This window comes from Neofelis nebulosa, chromosome 1, assembly GCF_028018385.1.
Source record: "Neofelis nebulosa isolate mNeoNeb1 chromosome 1, mNeoNeb1.pri, whole genome shotgun sequence".
Taxonomy (NCBI): Eukaryota; Metazoa; Chordata; class Mammalia; order Carnivora; family Felidae; genus Neofelis; species Neofelis nebulosa.
The window spans coordinates 114,223,696-114,247,398 of NC_080782.1; the positions used below are offsets into that span (position 1 = coordinate 114,223,696).

The 23,703-nt window shown below is 38.7% G+C and overlaps 1 protein-coding gene and 1 long non-coding RNA gene across 2 annotated transcripts in view; both read right to left on the reverse strand.

Annotated features, from left to right (window-relative positions):
* Nucleotides 1–23,703, reverse strand: part of LOC131517761 (uncharacterized) — a 66,664-nt gene that overhangs the window by 34,862 nt on the left and 8,099 nt on the right. The window lies entirely within an intron of this gene.
* LOC131512846 (uncharacterized) lies at nt 19,561–22,278 on the reverse strand. Its single transcript, XR_009262336.1, has 2 exons — nt 22,160–22,278; nt 19,561–19,689 (listed from the first exon to the last, which is right to left on the reverse strand). It is a non-coding gene; the product is annotated as an uncharacterized LOC131512846 (long non-coding RNA).

Below are 23,703 nucleotides of genomic sequence, written 5' to 3' on the forward strand. Positions count from 1 at the left end.
AGGATGGAAAAACAATTGCTGGGGGGCTATGGGGGAAAGAATCATTGTATCTTCAGAACCAATTCTCATTGGCTGAAGTAGTCAGCACCGCAAGAAAAGAAATACGTTTGTTAAGCCTTCCAACATATTCTCAGCTCCTAATATACAGTAAATGCTCCACATTTTTTCAAAGTATGTATATTGTAGAGGGACCCTTTGTCAAGATACTAGTTGTATTTATACTTTAAGTAGTGATACTTCCATATAATATATTCATAACTATTTTATGTAAATATAAATATATTAATATATAACCCTAAAAAATAAAAGGACTATGATTATCCCATGGAAAAAGGACTATAATTTATCCCACAATGAATTAGATATGCGATATTATGAATTATCCATTTATCCATTCAATAAGTATTTATGTACTATCATATGCTAGAATGTCTCTATCTTCAATGACGGATTATGGACCTGCCAAAAGCAAAAGATGTGCAGTGCACGAGACTGGAGTTAGCACATTCTTTCAAATTAGTCTTCTAGAATTGAATTTAAAGCGATTTAACTGTGTTTGAAATGAGATATCTCTGAACAAGATTTGGTCTGCTCCACAGACCAATGGTTAGGAAATTCCTAAATTGAATGTTTGAGATGAACAGTGTAAAGAACATCATCAGAAGGAGAGCTAATGGATTGTGACTCCATCTCCCCAGTAAAGTAGTAAAAAGGCCCTGAAAATAATTGTAGCCCTCACATTGGGCAAAAATATCCCCCCAGAAGAGACTCGAAGAGTTATTCCAATTGGGTCATTAAGAAAATACTTAGATCGAAAGTTGCCATTGAAATTGTTCTTTAGAAGAGTTCTGCTGTCGGCAGGAAGAAATGAACCATGTAATGCTTGATGCTTGGCATTTAAAAATAGAAGGAGTAAAGTATAAACAGCATGTTGCAGGGGAAGAATTCCACAATATGTTTGAACTAGATGACCTGCTATAATCTTTACCATCTCTCATTTCTATTGCAGTTAAGTACACCATAAAAATAAAGCCATGTGGGAACCAGACCATCAGTAACAACAAAAATAATAACACTCTGAACTCCTTCCTTAGATGAAAGGCTCTATGCTTTTACAAAACACTTTGTAAACATTATCTTTCTAATTCTCACAACACCCATGGTGTGTGGGAGGTAAGTATTATTATCCCATTTTGCAAATGGAGAAGTTGAGGTTCATGGAGTTTGGCCCAAGGCCACAAAACCGACCAATAAGAGAACTGAATCTATTGATGCTCAGAAGTGAGCTGCTAGAAAACAAGATGACAAAATTTGGGGGATCAATATAAAATTCTCCTGGTATGTAGCAATGATATAAAAAAGAAAAATGGAATGAAATTGCAATTCTAATAAAGGAATTAAAGCAAGATGAGGCAAGTTTTTACGAAGGTTAAAGCACATCAAAAGAAAATGAATTAAAGCACCTTCCCTAGTGATGACTTTGCAGAAGAGAAACAAGAAACACTCAGCCTTCTGAATTATGACATTATTTAGAAAAAAAATTAAGAAGAAAATAAATAGAAAAAGACAGTTGCCTCCTATTCAATTGCTATAATAATCAGACTAACTGGAATTCTGTGATCCTAAAATCCAGATCTAAATTCTCAATATTCAGTGTGCATGATGACACCGGTTCTGTACTTTAACCTTAGAGCAATTACCTGTACTACCTGGCCACAAAACAAAATAGTTATTTAACTATAAGTTAAGAGTAAATGATGGAATGAATAAATAAATAGATCAAATAAAAACTTTTAAAAAGAACATATTTGACTCATTCACATCTTTTGGGTGTGACTAAGACGTCCTAATATAGGTAATAGCTGAATCAGACCTCACTCATTGCCCAAAAACACAGGAAAGGGCTAATGGAAGAAAAATGCCAACAATGAAGGTGACTGTCATTTTAGGAGGGCCAGCATTTTCCAGATTGCCTTGGGCAGCCGTAGTTCCTAATTCAACACACAGTTCAGCTCATCCTAGGTATGCACTCCATACGATACAGCTCTACATGAACAAATTGAAGCCACTTGCCCTTTCAATCACTGTGAGCAAGTTACAAATACCCTTCAGGCACCAGCTATTAGGGACTGTGCTTCAAGGAACCACAGAAATGTGGAGCACTCTTGATTCAGACTGCTGAGTCAGTGACAGGGATGGGCAGAGGAAAGGAGACAGTACGGCAGAGTCTCTTAAGCTTCTAAACCTAAAAGAGATGAATATGTTAGGCATCTCCTTCTTTTTGTCTTGGACATGTGAGGATTCTCTACATTTATTGACTGTGGTTAGTTATTTGCCTTCTCAGATTTCTAGTACAACTGTTCGTTAATGGGCATAGCTAACCCAGGAAGAAGTTGACAAAGTGAACAGAGGCTGGACCAATGCAGTTTCTAAGGAATTCATGTTTTTTTAAGTTTTTAACTACATAATGATTTTATTATCTGTTTGTTTTCTTGGTCTTCAGAATAAGCAAATGCGTAAAAACAGCCAATAAGCCAAGCATCATTCTCTGTACATAGTCCACATCACTTGATGGACTTAAATTCTTATTATTGGTGCAGCAACAATACATCACATGGTGGTAAAAAGCATGAGGGTCTCAAGAAGTCTCATACACTTCTGTTCCCTCTTGAACCAAAGAGAGGTCACCCTGCATTTTCAGTTTGTAGGAACCACACTGTCAAACATATTCTTTCTTTTTTTTTTTAAACATTTATTTATTTTTGAGACAGAAAGAGACAGAGCATGAACGGGGGAGGGTCAGAGAGAGGGAGACAGAATCTGAAACAGGCTCCAGGCTCTGAGTTGTCAGCACAGAGCCCGACGCGGGGCTCAAACTCGTGGACCGTGAGATCATGACCTGAGCCGAAGTCGGCCACTTAGCCGACTGAGCCACCCAGATGCCCCAAACATATTAATTCTTTAAAGTCCAGCTTTCATCCTGATCCAGGTAGTTAATGCCTTAACAAGTTGTCTATAAAATATATATATATTTTTATAATTATATGAAGTAAACATTTATATGTTGCATATTTTCATATATTTTGCCGCATCTTATATATTCAATACATATATATATATATATATATTTATTGTATATACACAGATTTATGAGGAATTACATTTCTCACAGTGGTGAATGTTGTGAGGTATCACCCAGATGCCCTCTGGAGAATGAAGGACTTATTTCCCCAGCTACTGGAAGTGGTGCCAGAAAACAGCCCTTGGCTGAGGGTCTTGCTCAGGGATTCCCTCACCTGAATAATAATAATTCACGTGAGACTACACCTCCTTCTGGTAACTGGTCTTCTACATTCGGGAACTGATCAACATGTACAGCCCCCTTTCCCAACTCAGAACAAAAGAGGACTAGAGCCGCCAGTAAGCTCTCTAGACCCTTAATCATATTACATCACAGTTTAACTTTTTTCTCTGCTAAACTCTGCTTCCTGGCGCTATCTTCCTCAGGGCTGGTTCCCAAGAGCACTTCCTGACAAATGCCCCAAACACTTACCTCCATCTCAGTATCTGCTTTCTGAGGACCTCTCCCAACATGCAAGTCAAAGACTCAGAAAGATATGATAATAAATACATGAGTCCAAAGACTGGGTAGATCAAGGGCACCATGATTGGGCCTGAATTTTGAGAGATGTAGGGTGCAAGATCCTTATCATTCGATAGGAAAATAAACCTTCAAAATGAATTCCATGTTTTTAGAAACCTGTATATAGGATTTTAGAGTGATTTTGTGTGGAAATACATCCAAATGTTATTTTAATGTTCCTGGCGAGAAAGCTGAATACTAAGTTATTCTTATTTGCACTCATCATAAGGGTTGCTTAGTGACAGGTAAAAATTGTGGCATAGTAAAAGGAGACCTACATTTAAATACCAATGCCTGCACTTGATATGCAGCCTCAGGCAAGTGACTTACTCTCTCTGAGCCTCCTTTCCCTCATCTGTTACAGGAAAATTATGACAAAATAAAATACATTATGTAATCTGCCCAGTTCAACACTTTGGCACATTATGTTAGCTTAGTAAATGTTTGGTTTCCCTTGATATTGAAGGGTAGCATCACCTTTTAACTGCATGATAAGAGAAGTTCACATCACAGCAAGACTAGAAGGAAATGCAAAGAATGGTTAATAGGTATGTATGGTATAATAGAGATTTTTTTAAGTATCTAGAGGTTAGAGAAACTTCACTGAAACTTTCTCTGATGTTCCAAACCCATATTTTCCACCTTCTGTTTTCTGCTTATCTTCTAGAACTCAGTTACTCCCTAAGAGGCTCTTGTGTGTTAATGTCCTCCTTTTTTTATCAAGCCCCACCCCAGATTATAGATAAATAGCATATAATGCCTATCAGAAACGAGCCCTTCATATTCATTCATTCTGCTAGAAATCTTTTGATGATGGATTAACTTTAGAAGAATAACCTGAACAACATTATTTGGACATTCAATTCTATTCTCAAATATAACCTCCATTTCCTCCAATTTAACCCAACAGATGGGTTTCATTAAGAATCACTCAAATCTCACTGACTCATGCCCCCATTAGCTGACATCCCTCAAGGCCCTTTGGTTCTCCTCCCATTTGTTTTTCTGGAGCCTCCAAAGGCTCTAAAGTGTTACATGTCCTCACATGCTCTCGCCAGGAGTCCTGTCCTGTGCTCCAGGCCCCCTCATGTGCTCCAGAAAATAGCTTGGCAATGTTACCTAGACTGCTGTTCCTGCCATTCCCTCCATGACAACCTCAAGGCTCAGCCCAGGGAGTCTCTTCTGAAGTCTACAAGAACATCATCACTGGAGTAGCCAACACCACTCTGTGTCCCTGGCAATCTTCAGTGCACTGAAACCATGCCATGTACTGAGTTGTGGGAAAGGAGTCTGGACAGGGGGGCAAAAGCCAGACAAGGCCTTATACTCCATGCTGAAAAGCTTGACCCAGGCAGGTAGTCAGCATCAAGTCATCTAAGAGCTTAAATAGGGGCTTGACATATATATTGGTATCTCAGCAACATTGCTGGCTCAAATATACAGGATGAATTGGAGGGAGACTGAGATTACAGAGTCAAGGGAAGGATTAAGAAGATTCTGTAATGGTGCCAGAAAGAGACAGCAGAATCCTTGATCTCAGCAAGGTAGTGTCTCTGTGCTGTGTGGAAGGAAGGTTGATTTCCTTCGTTTACTGGATTTCCATGGTGGCCCGTTCCTAATTAGTTTGGGCCAGTGGAAGTTACCAAGAGGAGACTGGGAAACAGGAGGATAGAAGAATCCAGTGTGTTTCATCCTCTTTCTTGATTGCCTCTACTCTATGGCACGTGCACACATACCACCATTCTGGCTTCTGCCCAAGGGTCCGCCCACCAGAGGTTCTGGGAACCCTATTTCCTTCTTTTGTCCCTCCCGCGCAAGGTTGATTGTGGCTTCCTGCTATTGCTAACATCTGAGTTGCTGCATTGTCTCCTTCGGCTTCTGATCTCTTTCATCACCTGTGTAACTGATTCCTTGTATAAAATTCTTTTAAATATTTGAGGATGTTTCTCTTTTCCTGGTTGGACTCTGACTGATACAGGAGAGGATACATCTGAGAAATATTTAAGAGGCAGAACCATTGGAACTGTATGAAGATAACGCTTATTGCCTAACTCAAAGTTGTTCTCACTTTTTTGCACATTCTGAACTGAACTGGTGTTTATTGTCTTCGTTCCTCAGCCAGCTGTCTATATCCTGTTTCTGGGAAGCTATTTGCAGCATGGCAGATTGAGAGTGTTCAAACTCCTTATAACAATAAGAAAAGATAAAAAAACAATGGGATAGTGAATGTGTGGACCAGGCAAGTCTCTGTTTGGGTCTCCCAGGCTTTTGTCTGACAGCTTCCACAAGCATGGAAGGAGAGCCATGCTAGGGAAGGCCACATCTGATGCCCCAGATATCAGTACTTGATTTAGAACCAGCCACATGAAGATGCCACAAAGTTGTGAAGACATGATTTTTTTGGATGTAGTCAGGATAGGAACTAAGGATCCAGTGACCAATAAGGAAAAGGACAAGGAGAGGATGCTGAGATGTGGATATGCAGGTTACAGAGGATGGCATGGCATGAATGCAGAGCATGCCCAGCCTGGCCAAGAAAGAGACCGGGAAACAGATGCACAAATGCTCTGGCTGATGCTGAAGATGCCACGCTGTCTATATAGTAGAGGGAGGACATCAGAGAGGAGGCACCACTATTGTAGAGAACTCTCAAGTTTGCAACTAATAAAAGCTCAGGTTGGGGGAGGGAGGGATTGGCATTTTATTTTATTTTATTTTTTCATTATGTAAACTCATTTTAGAATACTTTAAGATTTTAAGAAAAGTTTCAAAGAGAGCACAGACAGTCCCCGCATAACCCTCACCCATTTTTCCCTATTACCAGCTTACATTACTACAGTACATTTGTCAATGAAACCAACATTGATACATTATAGCAAACTAAAGTCCACATTTTATTTGAATTTCACTAGTTTTTTTTTCCTAGTATCTCCCACCATGATACCAATGCATTACATTTAATATTTATTTTTGAGAGAGTGTGTGTGCATGTGAATGGGGGGAGGGGCAGAGAGAAATGGGGACAGAGGATCTGAAGCAAGGTCTATGCTGACAGCAGAGAGCCCAATGTGGGTCTCTAACTCACGAACCATGAGATCATTACCTTAGCTGAAGTCAGAGGCTTAAGCAACAGAGCCACCCAGGTGCCCCATAGAGGCATTTTATTTTTATTTTCAATCTAGTTTCTTTCTTAAAGAGAAAAATATTTGTTCTCGTTTCTTTTATTAAAGGAGTACACAAAAAATTATACATATATACATATACATATATATGTATATGTATATATATATATATATATACACACACACACACGTTTCAAACTTTAATAAATATATCCAAGGAAGACCAGGGTCAATTCTCTTACTTAGGAGAGTGTATTTAGGCATGAAGCACAGGACTCAAACCACATGGGTTCAAATCCCAGTTGGCTCTTTTCTTTTTTTGAGAGAGAGAGAGAGAGAGAGAGAGAGAGATCATGAGCAGGGGAGAGGGGCAGAGAGAGAGACAGACACAGAGACAGAGACAGAGAATATTAAGCAGGTTCCACACTCAGGGCAGAGCCTGATGCAAGGCTCGATCTCACGACCCTGGTGAGCTAAAATAAAGAGTCAGACATTCAACCCACTGAACCACCTAGGCACCACTCAGTCAGCTCTTTTCTCTTGTGCAGACTTGAAAAAGTTCTTCAGTGTTTAATAAGTTAGGGGTTAGCTTCGTAATCTATAAAATGGAAATAGTGATAGTACCCTACATCATGGGTAGCATATGGGAATTAAAATTAATAGTACATATAAATCATTTAGAATAGTAAGCAATGAGTTAATCTTAGTTGCTGGTACTGTTATTATTGCTATATGATTCCAAAGTGCCCTTCATATCTCTTTTCTTGACACACATTATACATTTAATTACATGTTTCATATTGGTCTTTACTTCTACACTGGAATATTCATGAGTTCAAGGACATTCCTGTCTAACTCAAAGTAGGTGTAAAAGTATTGTATTCAAAAAAAGTATTGTATTATCAAAGTATTGTAAAACAATAATCACTTGTTTTACATGCTGAATGAAGAGCCATCCACCAACCTATGAAATGAAATGTAAAAGCTTGAAGGAAGAGAAAGTGAATGAGATGCAGTGAGACAGAAGATACATACATACATGCATAGGTCAAACTGAAGCATTAAATAAACTTTGCTTCTAAGACATTGGTATAAGACGTTCTGTACCTACTTGCACTGAAGCTCAATTTCTCTTCACGTGCTATGTGATACTGAAAGGCATATGTTTTTCTGAGATTAACAATTAAAAATTCAGCAAGAGACACTGCTCTTTCAAGGCATTGGTAATGAAGAAAGGCAGAGGGAATTCTGGACGTAATACCTAGCTACAGCTTTCAGGTAACATTGGCACAGCTAGCGCACATGAGATGAACAAGCAATATATTCAAATGGTCGATATTCAATTGTCTTGCCAGGTGCCCTGAAAATCTGAGTGCTCCATGTATAAATGCACACTTGGGCTGCGGGAATCCCAGGCACAGATGTCTGTAAGGCCACATATATTTCTGCCATAAATACAGCTTTCAAATGTGCTCCAGTCTTATCCAGACCTCCAGACGAGGAAGTTGTTAAATGCAGTTTTTCCCTCCTTTCCTGTAAGTTGCCTTTGCCTTTGAAATATTGCTAAGCAGCTGTCCCAGAGGGTGGAGGTGGAATTAGCAGCTGCAGCATTTCTTCCAGCGTCATCTCTTTGGTATGTCGCTTCCTTTCACTCTCATGCTGGGGAAGATCCCACCCCTCCTTTGCATTCCTCCTGAGCAAGTTGTGTCAAGGCGAGGCAAGAGAGGAAGCGATTCCCATCCTCCAGGGTGCAATCAAAAAGGAAGATTTTAATTAGTTTCTCAGGATGTTCTCAGTTTCTGCACAGAGCAGCCCTTCCCTTCCTTGGCATCAGAGCACTTCCTGGATTCTTCAAGAAACACAGTTTTACTCCCTCAGGTGCAGACTCTGTGTACCGAAATGTAACAAGGAGTCATGAAGCCTGCCTTTGCTAGCCCTTACCGCAAGTGCAATCCTCTATTTATTTGTGTAATTAATTGATGAGTGACTGTCTCTCCCATGTTGCTGAGGATTCTGTGCAGGAACGGGTGTGTCTGATTTGGGTCTCCATGATATCCTGAGCACCGAGCAGTAGGTCTGGCACATAGTAGGCACCGCATAAATGGTTGCAAAATAAAGTGATGAGCCTGTGATTGAAGAAGCTTCTGCTCCAGCAAGCAAGATAGCACCTGAAGCATATGTGACCCTCAGAGGTTGCTTCTTCATGAGCTTCTTAGAGAGAGCAGTGTTGATGACAGTCTTTTCTATGCACCAGACAGTTTATTTTTGTGCATCATATCTGTTTTATCTATTAACTCAAATAATCCTCCTAACAACACTGTGAACTAGATTCTGTTATTTTCCCTATTTTACAGATTAGAAATATGAAACAGGGAGACAGAGCGTTAGTAAAATGTCTCAAGGTCACACAGCAGCTCCTGGCAGAGCCTGGAATAGAACAAGTTCTATTGGCTCTAGGCTCAGTACACCAACTCACTATTCAGCCTCCTAGGAGGCTGTATAGTTAGTGCCTTTCACCCACCAACTACATGCAGCCTAAGTGATAATCATCCTAACTGGCCAAGAAAAAACAAAAAAAGACTTTCGGTCTAGACAGATGTGGATAAATTTATAAACCATCTTTGATATTTAAGGGAGCCCCCAAAACAAACATACTCTTCAGATTTAACAAGTTCAAGGGCTGTGTACCATCACTGGCAAGAATAAATATGGTCAAAAAACACCTCTCGAATGCCTTAAAGTATATTCTTAGATATCTAGTCAATCAAAAGTCTGCCTTATTTTTTTTTCCTAAAATATCACTTGAGGATATTTATGTGAACATACAAATTAACTGTTCACTCCACGACTTCATGGAATCCCACGTGGCCAAAGAATAGAGGTTAAATCCCATTAAATTAAGATTTCTTTAAGAAATGTGCCTACAGTACTGAAAGGCATATACTTCAATTCCAAATGGAGTTTTAGACACAAAGAAGTGGGCAGGAAAACAGATCTTTCTCCTCTAAATTCCCATTGCACACTGAGCCATTTTTCTTGTTCTTGACATTTAATGCATTGTATTCTTATGTCTGCACATTTGTCTTATCTCCCTGCAAAAACTGTAAACTCCTTACAACAGGAACTGTGTCTTGCAGTAAAAGGCAGTGTGCTAGAAAGAGCAAGAATTTATTGGTAAGTGGAATTGCCACTTACTATTTATACAACCTTGAACAAGTTGCTTAACTTCTCTCATCCTTGATTTATTCATCTATAAAATGAGGTTAATAAAGGTATGTAGTATGAGTAACTAAAATTTTAAAAGATTATTTGGGACTTTGTTTTCATACAGCACATTGAAACAGATATGCTTTACTCCAGAAACACATTAAAATTTTAGTAAATAAATAAAAATCTTCTTAAACCCGTAAGGGCAAAGAAAGCAAGGGAAGAGAGATAAGACAGAAAGACATGTACATATGGAAAGCAGTGGACTGAAGCAGTAAATGATTTGGCAGACCAGCAACATGGAAACCCTCCAGTGAATGAAGTCATGAAGAAGGCTCATTTGCATTTCAGAACCTCAGAAGGCTCAGGAGTTGGAGGCAGGAGGCACTTTGGAAGTGGGTGCTGGTGGGATGAAAGCAAGAACACCACTGAAAGTCTTTGTAAGGAGTAACGAAGTCCTGGGATCCCTTCCCTTCCCCACAGGGCCAGGTTGTCTACATGGCTTAACTGTGAATAATGTTGATGTAAACAAAGCAATATGCAGGTGAATATTAATATGCCAAAAATTATAATTTAAATTCAATTATAAAAATAGAGAAAGAAGTGTGTGTTTGGGGTGAGAGGAGTTGTTTAAGGAAGCTAAATCGTGGTCTCCCATTGTTCTGAGGGAGGATCTAAAATCAACAAGTTAAAAAGGGACAGTAGAGTACATTATGTAAAACAATGAAGGCAAATACCAGAAGAAACAGCTAAAAGGATTAAAAGTTATTTCCCCTAGGGGATGAGAAGTGAAGTTGGCTGGGTGAGACAGGGGCTAATATTCTGCATTCTAAGCCTTGAAAAATGATTTGACTTTTTTATCTATGTACATTTTCAATCATAAAAATATTTTTAAAAAATGAATGCTGGGCTACAGAAGGCAGTCAATAAATACCACTGCCGGCTCTCTTAATCCCTGTTCATTTTATTTATTTATGTTCATATTTATTACCCTGTAGATTCTCCTTAAATGTTTACCTAATGACTGAGCAAATGCACCATCAAGATTCACATATTGAATCACCAACAAAATCTTCAGAAGGGAAAAAAGGAAGGGACACATTTATTACCTCAGATTTTATAATGTAAGGAAGGAACTGTCACCTGGAACAAAGTTTTGAACAATGTATGATCAATCTTCTTGGCACTTTTTATGGGAGGGACAGAGTATCAATAGGAAATCAGGTACCTGTTCCAAAGGCATGACCTGACAAATAGGAGAATTATGTTTAACTTAAAAACTTCCTTAAAATAATGCAAGCTACCTAAAACATGACTAGTAAATTAATCTGACAGCCTCAACTCTTAAAATGACCTTTGCTGTCACCACTGTTCTATGGGCTCACATTTCCCTGCACCTCCTCCCCAACCACACAAGCATGGTGGTGATTGATTTCTCACTAGTAGCGACCAGACAACATGATCCCTGAGTCCGGGTATATTTACTCTTGGGGAGCCTTGCACATATTAGCATATTCACACACATACTCAGGACTTACATGGCACAAATAAGCAACTATCACCTTTACTAGCCTATGTCACGTTTTGGTTGTATATGTACTCTTCTCTCCAGGAAGAGTCTCCTTCCTGGAGTTTTCCATCTTTGCATTTCACCCCTCCAGCATGTTTTCATCAGGATTAACGAGCAGAAAGAGATTAGGTAGGAAGAAAGAAACAGATCCACATGGGCGAGTTGCTTATTCCTCTTCTACTCTACTGTTCCATTTCTTTTGTGACTCCTGTCTGCCATGGCCACAACTTCTTCGCTGAAGGACAGATCAATGAAAGTCAAAGTCTGGACTTCAACCAAGGAGAAATTTCACAGGTCCATCACTCGGCTTGCATGTTTGCTTGTTTGTTGAGATGCGTGAAGGAAGAATAGCATGAGGGGACCGCCCAGATCATTTCTTCTCCAAAATAATTGCTTCTGAAAATCCAGATGACATGTACTTTGGAAGATTTTTTTTGTTACATTTCCAGTAGCAACAATACATTAAACTCTCTCTCCCAACAACCACACATACAGCTCAGCAGAGCTGGTTGGTGATTTATGATTAATAATGCCCTCAGAAATACAAAACCCAGTCAAACAACAAAGGTTCAGATTAAATCCAAGTGAAATCAACAGATTCCTGGCACCATAAATACCACCAACTGGAGGCTCCCATGGAATGCATGAAGGAGGGAATTCCAGAGACACTGAGTCAGTCTTAGAGCTAATGTGCCATTCTTGGCAATGGCAAGGGACACGGGAAAGTCCCAGGTGAAGAGTTCAAGTTTTGTCAAATCCATTTTGTTACTGAAAATTTCCAATGGTATAAGATTCCTGAGCATGAAATAATTAACTCATTATGACAACATTAGGAAACTAACACACCATGGAATATGGAATATGTATTTCCAACTAGGACCACCAGCAACTGCAGGAAACAGAAACTAACCACTACAGACATCCCAATGTTAATGCTGAAGCACTTCAAAGTAAATTATAGGCAACATGACAATATACTATGTTGAAGTAGATACAGTAGCATCTACAAGAGTAGAATTGCCATATATAAGTTTTTAACAACTCTATTTTTGAACAGCTATACAAGGCAGCTAAAGGCTCACAAAAGACACAGATCACCTTCACACCCTTGAACCTGCAGATCCATCTGAGTTTTCTTAAACTTAGAAGACAGGGTGGTTTCTATCTCTTCTATTCCAAGAAGTTTTGGAGACTTTGTAGGGCATGGCTCATTCACAGGCATAGTTTGCTAATGGTCAACAGACATCATTTGTGCCAATATAAGAAACCAAATCCAATATATAAAACATCACCTATCTTTTGTTTAATGCTTATTTATTTGAGAGAGAGAGAGTGAGCAAGAGAATGCAAGCAGGAGAGGGGCAGAGAGAGAGGGAGAGAGAGAGAATCCCAAGCAGCCTGTGCAGCGGTCAGCATGGAGTCCAATGCTGGGTTCAATCTCACAAACTGTGAGATTATGACCTGAGCCTAGATCAAGAGTCAGACGCTTAACCCACTGAGCCACCCAATTGCCCCAAAACATCACCTATCTCGATGAAAAGTTTTGTTTTTTGAGATGAAAATAAGAAAATTTGAAAAAAATCTTTTGTGATTTTTTTCTCTAATGCAGGAGTACCAAAAAAGGAAATAAAAGAAGATCATACAGTTTATTGTAATTTATTCAAATTACTTGTGTTTTTTCAGCACATGCATATTTTATTCAAATCCTTGTATTTTTGTGACTGTTGACTTTTTGGTGCTAAATCATCCTGAGTATAAATCTTAGTTCTGAAACTTCTTGTGTGACCTGGAGAAAGTCTTTGTTTGATATCTGCACAAACCATGATAATGTGCACCTCAGAAGCTTATAATGAGGATCCAATGAAACTAGATATGTCACATATGAATCCCATGAAGTGTACAATGCTAGATAAATATGTGCTTCTTCCCCCATTGACAAAGATCTTGCATTTTCTGTTAGACCTCATTTGCTCCAGTATGGAACCCACCATTTTCTGTTATGGGATCCAGGAATAAGTGATAGGCATAAAAGTTCACATGCTCATTCCAAGTTTGCCTACAGACTCCAGAGTGCTATGGATCAAGAAGAAGCAGACCCCTGCAGAGAGGAACGTCAGTGTGACTTTTGCTCCAGGCACTTTCTCGAACAGATTGATAGTGGCTAGAAGAGCTTTCAGCTGGAATACATTTGGGACAAGCTGAGCTATATCTCTCAAGTACACCCCTACACCACCACCACTGCAACAGCATCCCTAGACCTCCACTTTTAGGACCCAAACTAGAATTAGCTGAATGTGCTAAACATGAGGCACCACCATTCATATTAATGACCACAGCACTGTCTTGCCTCAGGGGAAAGCACATGAATTTGGGAACCTGAATGAGTGGGTCTGAATCCAGAAGCCACCTTTTACTACCTGGGTCATCTTGGGAAACTTAATTTTAAGTTCTTCAGCCTTAACTTCTCACTTGGAAAAATGGAGCTCTTACTTCCCCTGTTGTTGATTTGCAGTGAAGATTAAATAAGATAATATGTATAAAGTCCTTTGCATAGTGCCTGACTCAGAACTGGCTTCCAACAAACAATAGTCCCCCACGCCAACCTTCTATATATACTCCTCTATTCACTGTGCCTTCCCTCCTCTTTTACTCTCATGGAAATATTCTTCACTCAATGTCTGGCTTCACACAACTTCTTTCAACTTCTTTCTTTACCTTCATGCTCAGTGAACTCTTCCTATACCACTTCTCCTGCTCTTACTTCCAATGGTAACTAGAGATCCCAGGTTTTTGAGCCTTACCATGTTCCAAGAACTCCATAAATGCTCTCAGATTCTCACTGCAACCTTCCAACATAGGTCATACTTTCCTTAATTTACATAAAGGAAAATCACAGCTAGGAAAGATTAAATTCACCAAGCTAACAAGTGAGTGATTTGAATCTCATGTGTCTAACTACACAACTCCTACATTTCATCATCTGTAAATTTATTTCATCCATACCGCCTGTCATATTTTAGGCAGGCAATGTACCTATCAACTGACAATATGCATGAAGGCAGGTTTAATACCATGTTTAGCCTATAGGAAATACCAAATACATGTTGGTTAATTCTTACTAAAAAAAAAAAAAAACAGTTAATTGGTAATTCACTAACTAATGATTAAATAATTGTGAAGGTGCTTGTTACCTCAAAGACATTTTCAGGCAATAGAAAATCCTGAAAGAAGGAATGATTCTTTCTATTTCTTCAGGAAAGAGGATTTTTTTCTTTATTTTAGAGATAATGCACATTAGTGGGGGAGAGAAGCAAACAGAGATGGAGGGAGGAATCGTAAGCAGGCTTCATGCTCAGCACAGAGCCCAACTCAGGGCTCGATCTCTCAACCCTGTGATCATTACCTGAGCTTAAATCAAGAGACAAATGCTAAACCAACTGAGCCACTCAGGTGCCCCAGGGAATATTTTTAAAAGGTTATGGATTAAGTCAGAATCTAGTCATTAAAAAAGAGAGAGAGAAAAAAAAGATGGTTTAAAAAAAATTAGGAAGGTGGGCACCTGGGCAGCTCAGTCAGTTAAGCCTCCAGCTTCTGCTCTGGACATGATCTTGTGGTTTATCAGTTTGAGCCCCATGTCAGGCTCTACCCTGACAGTGCGGAGCCTGGTTTGGATTCTCTATCTCTCCCTCTCTCTCTGCCCCTACCCTGCTCATATACTCTCTCTCTCCCTCTCTCTCTCTCTCTCTTTCTCTCTCTCAAAAACAAATAAATAAGCATTTTAAAAAAAAATTAGGAACTCTAACAAGATCCATCCCAGAACTATAATAAGGCTCTTCCTCAGCATAATCTTCAATAATATTTTTAAAGGAGGTATGTTGATGTATCAACATGACAGTTGTTAAGGCTATGATGAAAAGATATTAAAAGGAGAAGGGTAAAAATAAGACCAGGAGCCATGTAGAGATGGTAATCAAGACGAAGCCCATTTTTATGTACTTGCTTATCTCCCTGACCAACAGTGAAGGCCCCATCCCATCCTCCTTCACTCCATGTTATAATCCACCTATACCATAGCCATGAGTTAGAGTAACACAAAAGTAATTCATTCATACTTATGAGAATCAGACTCCTTTAACTCTAGTTATAATGAAAGACTTCTTATTATCCATCAATTTCAGCCAGATTATTTCAATCTGATTTTGTTATATGTATATTGAGAATTTGGCTTCATGTCCTAATTCTAGGAGGGATTGCTAAGTTTTCCCACCCACTTTTAAAGATCAAGTCGCCAACAGTGGAGGAAACCAAGATCTCTGCCTCAGATCTTACAGAGGAACACTGCTGGGTCAGTGCCTAGGACTCCTGACATTTCAATTAAGAAAAGCCCAAAACAGTATCTATGCCCATGTGAGGAAGAAGCTGGTTACGCTGATAGAAATCTTACCAGTGATTTCCTGAGAATGGAAAAGTGAGATATAATGTGTCTGGCAGAGCTATTGATGCTGAGTGGTCATAGGCAGTTGTTATTGTTTTGTTTTGTTTCCCCGAAGGAGGAGGTGAACACATGTTTTGGCTTTACATCTGGCACCCAGCCTTCTCCAAGGAAGGACTTATGACTCTTGCCAGCAATAGACTTAGTTGCTTTCGACTGGATTTTATTAATCTGGATGGTCATGCATCCAAATCACAAACAGAAAGGCAGTTTTCCCCAAGCCAGAGCCAGGTGCAGAATAACCACACACTGACCCTCACTGTAATGTGTGATGATAGTCTGAAACAGCCTTGACCTGTGTCCAGTGGGAACAAGATGCAATTCTCTGTAACACGGTCACAATTGGACTTTCCCAGACTTCCCAAATTCATAGATCCAATAACAGTGAAAACAATTCCTGCTCAGAATGACCATTAAAAACAAAATTTCTAAAACCTACCATGACCTAACTACCATTATTTCATAAAATAAGGATATTTAACAGCAAAACAAGTAGGACAATCATAGTCTCAGAATAAAGGAGTCTTCTAAATTATTAATTTAGCATTATGTTTTTAAAAAGTATTCTGATTGTTCTTGTGAAACTATTAACCAAGGAAAATGTAAAAAAACAAAAAACAAAAAACAAAAAACAGAGTGTTTCCCATATTCTGAAAAATCCTTAAACATGATCAATTGATCCTAGAGGGGCACATATCATCAATTACACATATTTTATACATGTAAGAGTTTCGCTATGAAAAACATGAAACTGTAAGTTTGGGTTAATGGAATCCTGAAAATAACTTAAAATCCTGGAGACAGATTTGTAGCTGAGACCAGAGATGAGTCTCAGCCCTCCCATTGTGCCATCCTGATACCACCAAACACACTGCTCACTTCTGCCCCTAAACTCTCCCATGGGGTCATGATTATCCTCTTGGCATTTAATCCCACATCTCTGATAATGACGGCTCATGGCACTAACTGGCTACATTACATTCCATACATACTTTCTAGATGAATAGAATATCTTCCACATTCAAGGGCAAGAAAGTCCCTGGCAAAGCGCAGGGCTGAAACATAAATACAGTAGCCTGTGTAATAAGATTACCAGTATCAAATATTTACATGAGCAGGAAGATTACATGAAAATTTGAATTGTGTAGACACATAAAGTCCAATTTAAAAAAATTACTGAGGCATCTCAAAAGAAAATCGGGGAGTTAAAACCAGGTTTTCCAGGCATCACATCTTTTCTTAAGCCACCTTTTCTACCATGTTTCCACTTAAGAAGGCTTAGTCCTTCTTCTTTTCAAGTCTACCTCTCTTCTCAAAAGTCTTTCCACCTATCCCAAACTTTGAAGATTTTTCCCACCTATGAGTTCCTGGAGTGTTTGCTATCTCTTTTCTCCCTCAAAGCAAAAATTTAAGCTTATTATAGACTCAATGATGGGTAAATAACAGACCTTTTTCGATCCTACCTTCCTCTATGCACACTAAGCAAGATATATCCACCCCACCTTCTACATACAACGGAGTCCTATGGATCCCTCAAAGTAAGATCAAAAGAGTTGCTTCCTCCTCCTTTATACCTGCCTGGACTCTTTTCCCTCCTACCCTAATGAATTAGTTCCTTCTCCAAGCCTCCATGTGAACTTTTTCCATTGAGCAAAAAGAGCACTTATGTTACTGTGAAATTGTTGAGATTAAAAGTCAAATGGCCCACTAATACTGTTGGACATTGCCTTCAGTTTCTCAATCCAATCCACAATGACAAATTAAACCTTCTCTCCCTTCAATCTTCTAAAACAGTTTTGATCCTCTAGGTTTTTAGCTTATAAACTTGCCTCTTAAACAGAAGATAGGAATTACCTGATGTGAATTCCCAAACACCAATTATTTCTCTAATATTACCTATATCAAATAACCCACACTGAACCCCCACTATCCTCCTCTTTTTTTGTTAAAGGATATTCCTCTTCTATTACCTAAGATTAACCTCTTTGGATCCACCATTTTTTATCTTCTCATGAGCTATAAATATTTGTTATCCCTTTTTTCCCTTTGTGTAATCAAACTCTCAACTGGATTCTATCAGTTTGTTGTTGCTGTGGTCTGAATGTCCAAGTGCCCCACAAAATTCCTATGGTGAAATCCTAATGCCAAATGTGATGGGATGAAGATGTGGGGCCTTTGAGAGGTACTTAGGTCAGAGGATGGCATGGACTAAGACATCTATTAAATATACACAAATCTCTCCCATTTCAAAAACAGAAATATGAAAAAAAATGTATCCTCACTCAACCCTTCCTTCCTCCATTTCTACCCCAGCTCCTGCAGCATCCGCCTTATACCTTTTATAGCTAAATTGCTGCAGGGCTGTCTATAACTGCTGTCACCATTTCCACGTCCCTATAAACTCAATCTGCCATGGAGTAGCCTCTCCATTCCTCCTTCCCATCACCTTCTACCATGAGTCATGGGTTGTAAAATTTAGCCAGTAAAACTACATAGCGTGCTCAAATAAATTTGAATTTCAGGAAACAAATAATTTTAGCAGATTTTTAGATGAGGCATACTTATACAAAAAAAAGTATTTGTTGTCTATCTGAAATTCAAACTAGTTCTGGTATTATATCCAGCAACCCTATCTCTCCCACATAGTACAATCCAACCTGGATATCTTCTGGTCCTTTGATTTTGGAATGTTTTTCATTGCCACAGACTTTTATAAATGCTGGGTATTTTCATTTCCTAAGGTTGCTGTAATGAAGACCCACCAACTAGGTGGCTTAAAACTATAGAAATACATTGTCTCATAATTCTGGATATTAGAAGTCTAAAGTCAAGGTGCTGTCAGAGCTATGCTATTCCTAGTTCCTTCCTTCTGGCAGCACCAGATGACCCTTGGCTGGTAGCAGGATGACTTCACTCTCTGGGTCAGTCTTCATGGAGCCATCTTCTCTTTCTGTTACTTTTACTCTTTTTATAAGGACACCAGTCATATTGGGTTAAGGACCCAATCTACTCCACTATGGCCTCAATTTAATTAATTACATTGGCAATGACCATATTTCCAAGTTAAGATTACATTCTGAAGGAATGGGGGCTGGGACTTCAACACATCTTTTGGGGAGACACAAGTCAACCCTAACACTAGTTCTTGTGGTAGGAATACACAGTTTTCTCTTATTTCCCTGTGCACTCCTACTTACTTCTACACACATTTTAGATTTCAGATGAACAATTCTCTGGCTTTCTTGAGCACTATCCTCCAGTTTTCGTACTTTAAAAGGACCATATGCTTCTCTTCATTGAACTTTTAGATTCTGTGTGATGAGTCCACATGTGCTACCTTGATATTGTGATGAATGTCTGTGAACTCCATTGGACTGCACTCCATGAAGGCAAAAACAATTCCTGTTTGGTTCATTAGTACCACCTTAGCTGTAAGCCTTACACTTAGTAGTGTTTAATGAAGACTTGTCCTATGAAGGAATAAATCAATCATGATTTTGATGAATTATTTTACAGCACAAATGGCTTAAGGACAAAACAGAATCTTTATAAAGATCTTTACAAAGCCTAGAAGAGGCCTAATAGAAAATGTGTTCAGTAACAAATTTCCGAGTAAAGTAGTTGTTTTCATTCCTACTCTTTTGTTGTTTTTATCCTGAAAAGAAATCAGGAAGACAATTACCAGGCAAAACAGAGATATGTAGTTGTTTATTAAATATATAAAATACTTAATTCATTTTTTCTATTTGAGTTTCTTTTTTTGACAGAGGTATAACTAACATAACATTATATTAGTTTCAAATGTACAACAGAATGATTCAATTTTTGTATATACTGCAAAATTTATATATGTTGCAAAATGAGTTTCTTAGATCCAGATTTGTCACCAAAAGACCATGTCTCACCTGTGTTTGAATAACAAGAGTAAAAGTGGATTCACTTTTGAACACATATAGGAAAAGTTATCCCCAACAAGTTAGTTTAAACATGTTTACTGAGCTTTATACTATTCTTCAATACTAAAATAGACTTTAAATATTTTTAATGTAGTCTGATTCTTTAATATGCTCCAGAGCAGTTGATTTCAAATATGTTTAATAGATACTTGCTAGCTTCCTACTATTTGTGATAACATGCTATTGCATGTTTAATAATTTGATAGGTGAGTAGAGAATCCCACTTTTTTTCCTTTTGTAAACCCTTTGCTCTTACACTACTACCACACTCCCAACACTTCTGACACCAGATGTGTGCATTTTCCCCACACCAAGCAATTCTGTGACATCAGCTGGGTATCATACAATTTAATTCAATTCTGACACTATCTACCTAGAAATAGCATTTGATCCCACAGATTAAGAGCTCAGTCCCAGAACACAGCTCCCCACTTCAGATGCCAATCATACTTAATAGGTCCCAGGTTGCCCACAACTTCTGTCCAATTAGGCTATAAAATAGAGGCTACCATGACCTCCTCCTCAGATTTGGTTAATTTCCTGGAGTGGCTCACAGAACTTGAAGAAACTCTTACTTATGTTTACCAGTTTATTAACGGATATGGTAAAGGAAACAGATAAAGAGTGAGATGAAGAGATACATAGCATAAGGTCTGGGAGGGTTTCGAGTATGGGGGCTTCTGTTCCAGTGGAGAAGGGACATGTCAGTCTGCCAGTATATGGATATGTTCACTAACTCACAATCTTCCTGAACCCCATACTATTGGGATTTTATGGAGGCTTCCTTAATTTCATTTCCAACTCTTCTACACTCTGTGCAGAAGCTGGAAGTGAGGGGAAGAGTTGAAAATTGCAAGGTTCTAATCATGGCTTGGTCTTTCTGATGACCAGTCTGCATCCAACAGCCCATCCAGCATCACCTGGTTAGAACAAAAGATTATCCTAGTGCTCTTATCATTTAGGAATTTACAAGGGTTTTAGGAGCTCTCTGTTAGGGACAAGGTCAAAGATCACATGTTAAAACAAGAGATGCTCCTTATTCTTAGGAATTTACAAGAGCTTTAGAAGATTTATGTCAGGAACTGGAGAGCAGAGACCAATACATATATTTTCTGTTATCTCACAATGAGGAAGCAAATCTTTCAGGTAGGCCTTCTTATGTAAGTATCTAATTTTCCAAAGGAATTAGAATACTCATTTTATCCCCTTATAAGAATTTCATTGATGAGTCAGTTTCCTTCAAATGGCCTCACTTGAAGAACACCCTAGGATTTGCTTTGTTTTATGAATCTTCAAATTATATCCATGTTTTAAGACAAATTTCATTGTTTTATCCATTTTTCTCCTATAGTTTGTTAATAACTAATCTAGCTTGTTTGATTCATCTACATTTTCAATAAATTCCAGTAGTACAAATTGTTTTCAGATGGACATAGCAAGTTACTTCAATCCATTTTCCCTTTGTTTATAAACAAAGTGTTTCAACTGTAGAGGTATTTAAAAGCTTTTTATTAAATCACAGAAGCAAAAATTATCTCACCTTCACCAAAGTAAAGGGGAGAAAAGAAACATTTACAATAAGAGATATTTTAAAATCTGACTTCTATTCAGAAAGCCTCTGGGTAAAGGCTGCGGTGGTGATGGGTGCTCTCAGGTGGGTATTCTTGGTAGTCGGCATGGTCCCTCAAGGAGAGCCCAAGCCCCATAAATAGTTGTTTAAAAAATGTGTAAATCAAAGTGCAAATAGAAGCAAATATTAGACTTTCTAGAATTAGAGCCTCTAAGAAGATAAAACCTTTTTTTTAATTTTTTTTTTAACGTTGATTTATTTTTGAGACAGAGAGAGACAGAGCATGAATGGGGGAGGGGCAGAGAGAGAGGGAGACACAGAATCAGAAGCAGGCTCCAGGCTCTGAGCCATCAGCCCAGAGCCTGACGCGGGGCTCGAACTCACGGACCGTGAGATGGTGACCTGAGCTGAAGTCGGACGCTTAACTGAGCCACCCAGGCACCCCAAGAAGATAAAACCTTAAGTAGACAAACCAGCAGTGCTATTTGATAAGATCTTCTAAGCAAAGATGTTCTTTCCAAATATTGCTCTATTCATTCTTATTTTTTAATGAAAATAGGAAGTTGTTGGGTTAGAGAATAAAAGAGGGTATGACTAACCTCAAGGATGCAGAGATGATCCTGAAGAGGTTTAAGACAAGGTTAGGTTGTACACTTCCTTTCTCACATAATGTAACATGAAAAGGCAAATGGATACAGAGCTGAAGTTGGCATTCAGCTCTGGCCTGGATGGAGAAAAAGAGCAACAAGTATCCTCATATCCATTTGCCAAAGCATGGTAAACTCAGGGAGGTCCAGGATACTAATCTTGTTCAATGTTTTGTCACCAGCACAATATAATGGCTTCAAATTAAATTCAAATAGCATGGGCATTAATTATTCAGGAACAGCACCACCAAGCTTTGAATGAAGCTAGATCCTCTTCAGACTGTTGAAGAAGACTAGATAAACACCTACAGCTACTCATATAGAGCCACCAGTTCTCAGTTCTCCTCAGAGAGAACCCTGGGGAGGGCCTAGTGGGTCTTCTCTGAATGCTGATTATCTGAATAAATGCATAAATGTGGGCTCTTGCATAAAGCACCTGAAGGTGAAATGTGTTTAAACACCAGGCAGAGGTGTTTTCTCTAACATAGGACTAAGAAACTTGATACAGGTATGGATTTGCTCTCTTGTGTGCATGCAGACAGGTGACAAGAAGGCTAAGTAGTTATTTGAGAGCTTCTTCTGGAATACAATTCACTAAGTTCTCAGAAGAAGATGGGTTGGAACATATGCTTTGCTATTAACTCTTTAATTTTATTGGAAATACCGATCATTACATACTGTGTTGTGTTAAAGTAATTATTGAGAAGCAACACGTAGATTAGATCATCTACTTTATGAGTCACAGGGTAAGAGGACAGGGAAGGATCCAAGAGAGACTGGAGAAGCATTCTAGGTGCAGCCAAGTATGGAGTATGTAGACAAATAGAACTGTCATCTTGTGTCTACCACTTCCTGGCTGAATGACCTATAGCAAACTATTCAGCTCTTGGAAGTTGTCTTACTCCATTGGTCAAATGGACATAAAAATATCTACTGTAAAGACTACTGATGTGGGATAAATGAGATAAATAATGACTATTATTTGGTACATAGGGCAAGGGTCTACTCAGGTAAAAAGAAATACAGTTGATGAAGCAAATAAGTATGGGGTGGTTGGACAAAATATCTCTATCAGCTCCAGACAGTAGAAATAGTTATAAAATGACCCATTGCAGCAGACTCACCAGCAACTGGTTTCCAACTTCTAAAAACTATACTTTGTTATGCATTCATGAATTATGCTAAAAGCAAGCCATACCCAACTGGCAACTGTGGAGAAAAAGGATTGGTCAGAAAATGCTTTCATATGAATGCCCTCATATTTTCCCAAGTGTTTTGTCACTAATAGCAAGTAGTTCTTGATATTTTTTGTTTGTGCTTACATTTAATAGTGTTGAACTAATACCAAATGGAGGGGAAGATTTGGTAAGAGTGCTTCTCCTCATACTCTGTCTCTCCAATGTACACCACCCCCTCAAAGACACAGTGTCATGGATGTATACACACAGACATTCACAGCTACCTATAAGACTATCTTAACCCAACACATAATCTCA